The sequence below is a fragment of the Capra hircus genome, chromosome 29 (genome assembly GCF_001704415.2).
Source record: "Capra hircus breed San Clemente chromosome 29, ASM170441v1, whole genome shotgun sequence".
In the NCBI taxonomy this organism is placed as follows: Eukaryota; Metazoa; Chordata; class Mammalia; order Artiodactyla; family Bovidae; genus Capra; species Capra hircus.
In genome coordinates, this window is record NC_030836.1 from 35684818 (window position 1) to 35692053 (window position 7236).

The window sequence follows — 7236 nt, forward strand, 5'->3', positions numbered from 1 at the left end:
AACCAAGTAAATAACAAATCATGTCAACATTAAAAAAAAAACAACAAAAAACAAAACCAACCTACATACACCATTTAATACCTATAGAAGGATTAACAGTATAGAATATTGAAACTGGGGTATCAAACGTTTATAAAGGTTTTTTTTTAAGCTATACAATTACTAAAATGGAAGAATATTCAATATGGAGACAGAAATGATGTTCTCCTAGAAAACTGAGACGTTAGCTTAAGTTTCATTCATCAATTTTCACTCTTATAAGACAGAATTCAGAGAAGGAAATGGCAACCCACTCCAGTGTTCTTGCCTAGAGAATCCTGTGGACAGCGGAGCATGGTGGGCTGCTGTCCATAGGGTCGAAGAGTCGGACACAACTGAAGCAACTTAGCACGCACCATGGGAGAAGGAAATGGCAGCCCACTCCAGTAGTCTTGCCTGGAGAATCCCAGGGACAGGGGAGCCTGGGGGGCTGCCATATATGGGGTCACACAGAGTCGGACACGATTGAAGTGAATTAGCAGCAGCAGCAGCAAGACAGAATTATCAATGTGAAGGATCACAATGATGTAAGTCAGTGATTTACTCCATAATCAGTTATGTAAAAATGTGCTGGCTGAAGTCACCTTTGGCACTAATAATAGTGTTAGTGAAGAAAGTGCCCATCAAGCAGGAGTGCAATATAAATTTAATGCATCTTTATCTTTTTAAAGGCACATATACAATCACTATTTTCAGATACTGTGACTAAAAATCCAGAGATTTCCAGCTCATTATGGAGTGAAGTATTTCTGATATAAAGAACAAAGGAAAAAAACGAAAGTGGCTTTCAGTTTAATAGGAGATAAATTTCAAGAAATCAGTCAAGATACAGGAAGAACTGTTTCAATCATGAATGTGGTGGTTGCATTAAGACATCCCATTGTAGCACATATAAAGATATGCTCACTTGTAGTCTACAAAATGCCAGGAAACCACGGTGGGGCGGGGGGGAATATATGTATTTCTATATACATGTACACACATATTCAATATGAAATCTCTTTACAATAATTTCTGATGCTTCACCATTATCAGTAACAAGAGAATTCTATCCTTTACAAGGCTAGAAAATAGACTTCCTCAAAGTTTAAAACCTCCAACATTTTATTATGGAAAATTTCAGATGCAATCTTCAGTGCTGCTGTAGGACTAATGTCAGTCATGTATTTCTTGTGATTCATGCTGAATGAAAATATATCCAATTTTATGACACATATTTAATTGTGAGATGCAGTAATGTGTTAAGTGCAACACTGAAGATGGACTTTAGTTTGACACCTGGATATCACTTTACTTGTTTGCAAAGATACAAGTGGCAATAACAAAGGGTTAAAGTGGGATCTGAATGAGATGATGTATGAAATATTTAGCATAGTGATACCTTTTCGAAAGGCTCAACAAATGCTGGCAATTCTCATAACTATTAGCCCACTCAGTCTACCAAAACAGTTTACAGCTGCTATGTGAGAATATATACCTATGCTACTGTTTGTGGCACTTTTTCATCACTTTATGTTTCCTAATAATCTTCAGCAGTATACTTTACCAAGATTAAAGACAGGATGAAGGCAAATGGGCCCAGTGCATATGCATTGCTCATTTTCCCACTCCATTCCCTGAGGAAAGAAATGTTTGCTCTGTTAACAAAAGCAGTGGTAGTGTACAGAGGGAATACACCGTGGCTCATCTTTTCCTGGGTGACAGGCAGCTGATAAACTGTGTAATTGTATTCTCACTTCAGACCATCATTGACTGCTCCTTCTTAAATCCTCATTTGAAGGCATAATTATAGATTCTATTACATTTTGCCCAATCAAAAAAAAGTGCTATCTTCAGTGATCACACATCCAAATACCTTTTATATCTGCGGATAGCATATGTATGTCAGTTCTGTTGTGTTACATGTAAGTAGATGGATTTATAAAACTATCAGGTGCCTGCCTCTTTGAAGACATGATTTTCAGAATTCCCTGGTGGCCTAGTGGTTAGGATTCCAGGCTTTTGCTGCCAGGGCCTAGGTTCAATACCTGGTCGGGGAACTAAGATCCCACAGGCCACGTGGCCAAAAGAAAAAAGAAGAATTGACCCATCAATAAAGAGATTTTTCAAAGTAAAGCTTGCAAAAATAAGCCTGAAATCTGCTTCTCTGCTCACCTCTAAAGATTAGTCTAGTCCTTTCTCTTTGCCAGAGAAATTGGAATCTAATTGCAAAACATAAATGTACTCCAATATCACTTCACGTTAAGTAACACACTCTGTCCACTGTTAATCCTCCTACAGTGAAGATATGTGAGTCTATTAGATATTAAAAGGTATGACAGAGTTAAATAACACTTCATTTTAAAACTAACTCAGGTAAGGCTTCTTTAAGAATACTTTTAAAATATTTGACTTCTGAACCTTGTATACAGTTTACATGGCCTTCCCTGGTAGCTCAGCTGGCAAAGAATCTGCCTGCAATGCAGGAGACCCCTGTTTAATAACTGGGTCGGGAAGATCCCTTGGAAAAGGGATAGGCTACCCACTCCAGTATTCTTGGCTAGAAAATCCCCACGGACAAGCCCCCTGGCGGGCTATAGTCCATCGGGTCACAAAGAGTCAGACATGACTGAGCGACTAAGCACATATAATTTATATACTCAAAAATAAAATTTAAAATGGGAATCCTTTAATACTGTTGCTGGGAAGGTAAACTAGTGCAGCCACTATGGAGAACAGTATGGAGGTTCCTTAAAAAAGTAAAAACAGAGTTACCAAATGATCCTGCAATCGCACTCCTGGGCATGTGTCTGTATTCAATGTAACACTATTTACAACAGCCAACACAAGGAAGCAACCTAAATGACCATGGACAGGTAAATGGATAAAGAAGGTGTGGTATGTGCACATGTGTGCACACAATGGAATATTACTCAGCCATGAAAATGAATGAAATAATGCCATGAACCTAGGGAAGTAAGACGGAGAAAAACAAAATATCATATATCACTTACATGTGGAATCTAAAAAAAGTGATATAAGTGAACTTATTTACAAAACAGAAACAGACTCATAAAAAACAAAACTTATAGCTACCAAAGCGGGGAGGAAATTAGGGGTTTAGTATTAACAGATACACACTACTAGATATAAAATAAACAAGGACCTACTGTATGGCACAGGAAACTATATTCAATATCTTGTAATAACATATAAAGGAAAAGAATTTGAAAAAGAATATATATATGTGAATCACTTTGCTGTGTACCTGAAACTAACAAGCTTCAAATCAACTATACTGCAATAAAAAGTTGTTTCTCTTGGAAAATTAAATAAAAAAGAAAACCATAAAATAAAAAATGGAACCAATGAACCACATCAAATTGGCAGGATAACCAGAGAAAGTACTTCAAGTGACTTCTGAACACAGAAAGTACTCTGATTACACAGCCTTCATGCAATATATTCTAACGACAAGAATAAATGCAAAGAAATCTTAAAACTTTACTCAGAAGTTTACTGCTAGTAGTGATATTGGTAAAATATTGAAATGATTTTAAGTACATATAGTAGGATATGGCAAGAATGTTCATTTTATTAGGAACTAAGATTTTCGTTTAAGATGAGAGACAAAAGAAAAACCTGCTGTTAAATCTGAATTGGATATATCCCTATGAATTTGCTTAAACAAACAAGCAAAACACCATTTTTTGTTCTCCCTTCTCAAAGGGCCTTGATGCAGTGAAACACTCCAGCAGAATGAATATGCCAGTCAGATCCTGGTTTCTATACACCATTTCTCACTAAAAAGAGTCAAGACTTCTTGGATGAAAAGCCCATTCCAGATCTGGAACAAGGAAAGTAACAAGGTAAGCCTGGAATATTCTGCACCAGAGAGTGTTCCAAGACTAATGGTGAGCAGGAGCATTAAAAAGACACAGGAACCAACTTGAAAGGGTTTTACTGTCCAAATTTGGGACAGTTTGATCATCGAAAAGAAAAACGACTGTAATGGTTATATTTTTTTAAAAAAATCAAAACTAATCAGTCCATAGTATTCCCCCAAAAAAGAAGAAAAAAAATCTAATTTACCACCATTATGCAATGCACGCAGTGGGGGTGACTACCTCCCCAACTCTTTACCCTGAATATTGGTAAATAAAAGGAGGACATTAACATTTTTAGGAGAAAGTTCAGTTCACTCCTAGTTAATGAAAGAAATCTTGACAGAAAATCTCCAATAAAATAACTGATTGAAGCAACAGTCATCAATGGGTGCTATCACAGAGCAAAAGGTACCCAGAAACAGGTTGTTTGCTTGGGGTCAAGATATTACCCCAAGATCATATACAAATCACAAACAGGCAAACCAAACAGTTACAGTAAATCTGGTAGTCACCACTTTGAGCAAGTGGTCACATTTAGTATCTTTAATAGTGTAGCATGATGTAACATAAAAGTACATAGGTATATAGCATCATCTATGAAATATTCTTGCCAAATAAAAGTTTTCCTTAAACTAATCTAGCTTTTCTTTAGACCTAACTTTCAGTAACAGGAAAATTAGGAGGACAGAGGATTACATTAAATGACACCATTAGGAAATGGACAAGTCCCCAAAGTGGGAACATTCTTATAAAGCAAGTGGTTTGGTTCACTGGCAGAATGAAAGAAGATGGGTACTGGTCTGAAAAAAAAAAAAAAAAGATCCAAGGCATAATTAACAAATATAAAGGGTGAATCTTAACTGAATACAGCTGGGGGGTGGGGTGGGGGTTGATTTCCCAAAGAGACCCCAGATATCTGCATATGGATTGCTAATTTAGAAAAGTCTTGATAATGATATTGGGGTCAGTATAACCGCAGGAGGAAATATTGGAGTGTCATGGTGTTTGCAATTTACTTTCAAGGGATTACACACAGAAAGGGGGGGACAACATGGCAGAAATGTCAATCACAGAACCTAGGTACTGGAATATTCCTTGAAATTTTTCCTCAATTTCAAAGAGACTGATTATTTTTCATAAATGTTAAAAAAAAAAAAAAAAGGTGTACCTGTACTGAAGGTACAGTAGAAAACACACCTACACTGAAAACATATCTGGGTATAAATCTCACCTTTATCACTAGTTGTGTGGCCTAAAGCAAGTTACTTAACATTACTTAAGTTTGTCTCACCTGTAAAACTCAATAATATCTAAGTCATTAGGTTGTTCTGCAAATCAGATCAGATATGGAGAAGGTTCTCATAATTAATTAATGCAAACACTGTAAAATACAAGACAACAAAACATTCCCTTCATTATTGCCACATTCTATGATTAGGAAACTACATCAGGTAAAATTAAATATCCATTGGCAGTCAAAGGGAAGTAATGGGAGCAACTGACTGTATAATTGAAGATTTACACAGTATTTTTTTTAATGCAGTAATTCCAACTGAAACCCTCTAGACAAAAAAAATCTACCTATCCAAACTATTAGTAGCTCTCAAATTGTGAAGTCTACTTTTGGTATTAGCCTCTATCCGAATAAAACAGTAAGAAAATAACTGGAAGTTAGAATGTCTTCTTGACCAAAATCTATAATTCACTTAGCTGCCGAAAAAAATGTAAGCTTTGGCCTTCATTTCTATAATTAAGTTCCAATAAGGCAAACCATTATTAGGCTTTATTCTAAATTCTGGTTAAGCTTCAAACCTCTAACAAGCATGCAGTTTCCTTCCAACGTACTCATCATTTCACTCGCAGGTAACCCTTTTCTGGTTAGGCCAGCAGAAAACGACTAGATGCAGACTGTGCCCCAGGTAGGGAAGAAAAAAGGTTTTCGTTTTTTAAATAAATGCCACCCTTTTCTTTTCAATACGAAAGAAAAAGAAGCGGGGGAGAGGGGGGAGCTGTGTGTCTCGGCTCGACCAGGTGAGACGCTAGCACCCCGCCTCCTCAGGGTCAGGGTGCTGAGCACACGCGCGCGCGGTCGAGGGGCGCCCTGGGAGATCGGGGCAATTTCTCCCAGACGGCGGGGCGCAGGGCCAATCTCCTCCCTGAAGGCTTAGACGCCTTTGAGGGGAACCTGCGGGGTGTCTCCCGGGGCGGATGGGGGTGACGAGACCCGACGTTCCCTTCCGCCCAGCACCCAGATGGGGGGCCGCCCGAGGGCGCGGGCGGCGAGGAGGGGCCGGCCTTGCCCTCCCTTCCCGGTTACCTGCGGGCGGCGGTGCCGGAGGCCGGAGGCCTGCTGCTCCTCCTCCTCCTCCCCGCCAGGCTGAGGCGGCGAGGTGGCGGCGGCCCGGGGGGAGGGGGCGGAGCGCGCGGCCCGCTGCCTCTCTCCTCCCCCGGGAGGCGGAGGGGACCCTATCTCGGGCCGCCGCGCCTAGGCCCGTGGACAGCCTGCGGCAGGGGCATGGCAGCCCCCAACGGCGGCAAGCCTGCGAGGTGCGAGAGTGCGAGGCGGAGGGAGGGGAGCGCTCCGGGGGCCTGAGGGGAGGAGCGAGGGGGCCCGGCGAGCCACGCGCGGGCGGCCGTTGGGGGCGGTTGGCCGAGGGCAGGCGGCGGTTTGGGGAGCGCGGCGACGGCTCGCGTTTTCCCGGCGGGGCGGGGTGGGGAAGGGGAAGGGGAGTGAGGGGGAGGGAGGGGGAGGTTGGGAGGGAGCCGCCGCCGCGCGCGTGCGAGCCGGCGCCGCCGCCGTTGCCGCTCGGCTCACTCCAGCCTGTTTGGGGGCACTTTGTTTGTGTCCCACAATGCTCTGCGCGGGCGGCCGGGCTGGGGAAGGGGAGGGCAAGTGGGCGGGACGCGAGCGAGCTCGGGGGCGGGGCGCGAGCTCGGGGCGGGGGAGACGCGGGTACTGCGCAAGCGCAGAGGAGGCAGCTCCCTGTATCCGTTACTTCAACCGTGTGCGACTCAGTCTCCTGAGGCAGCCGGGTTCTGATACGGGCGGTCCATCTTCACAAGTGCCGAGTTACCTTTACCCGCCACCTGGCCAATTCGTCCTTCCTGTGCTTGTTCGCTTAGCCGGCTTCTCGCTCAACCTGACAAGCATTTCTGGGCAAGGTTCACAGCTGTTGCTTTTTTTTTTTTTCCTTCTTTGAACTAAAACCGAAACAGACTCTGTTTTCTCGAGTGGTTTCTGTAGAGGCGCTGAGCCGGAACACCCCAGCCGCTTTCTCTCGGCGAGGGGGTGTGCTCGTAGTCAGCCCATTTCTCACACACGGAAACTGGG

General features: G+C 42.6%; 1 protein-coding gene across 4 annotated transcripts in view; it reads right to left on the reverse strand.

The window, feature by feature from the left end:
• Positions 1-6636, reverse strand: part of ZBTB44 (zinc finger and BTB domain containing 44) — a 58284-nt gene extending 51648 nt beyond the window's left edge. For 2 of the 4 annotated variants that reach the window (XM_018043291.1, XM_018043289.1), the window contains exon 1: positions 6223-6635. The gene's annotated coding sequence lies outside the window, so the exon portion shown is untranslated. Of the gene's footprint in view, positions 1-6222 lie in introns of all 4 variants that reach the window. The other 2 variants (XM_018043290.1, XM_018043292.1) reach the window with 2 other exon arrangements.